Raw genomic sequence first — 691 nt, forward strand, 5'->3', positions numbered from 1 at the left:
TCAGTAGAGTCCCTCTGGGAAAAGTCCCTCCCGGCTGAGAACGGGTTCGGCCCCAGGGGACGTTAGCGGCTATTCTCTTTGGGGTTAATCTGCCTGGCACTCTTTGCTGACGGCCGTGGGTGACAGGGTTAGGCACGGACAGGATCGTGGGACGTGGGAGCTTTTTCCTTCCCGAAAAGGGAAACTTGAGAGCTGATGGGACTGCGGGAAAAAGTCCCTTCCCAACAGCAGCCGCCGAGCTCCTCAGTGTCCTGCAGTGGGCGGGCCTTTCTCTGGCCTCCCTGAGCCTTTGCCTTCCCCACCCTGCCACAGGCAATGCTTTTCTCTCTCTCCTTTCCCGTTTTTATCTTTTCTATCCCTCAGGGCAGCCGTCTTGCCCAGAGAACGCGTGTTGAAACTCCTGGTTGGAGGTTGGACTAAGGATGACGGGGGCAAGTTTGAGCCTTGCCAGTGTGATACTGGGTGCCAAGCAGAGTGGCTATTGTCTACGTTTTCTCACACGGAGTTTGCTCTGGCCAGAACGGAAAGAGGAACTGTCCTTTGTGTGGCGGCTTGGCCCGCAGGGCTGTGGTGCCGCCAGTTGTAAGGGAGGAGACCACCCCTCATATTGTCTTATGCCCAATTTCTGCCTCCAAAGAAAGAAGTAAAAACTAAAAGGCAGAAATGAAATCCACAGGCAGACAGCCCGGCG

This window comes from Mandrillus leucophaeus, unplaced genomic scaffold, assembly GCF_000951045.1.
Source record: "Mandrillus leucophaeus isolate KB7577 unplaced genomic scaffold, Mleu.le_1.0 Scaffold845, whole genome shotgun sequence".
Lineage (NCBI taxonomy): Eukaryota > Metazoa > Chordata > Mammalia > Primates > Cercopithecidae > Mandrillus > Mandrillus leucophaeus.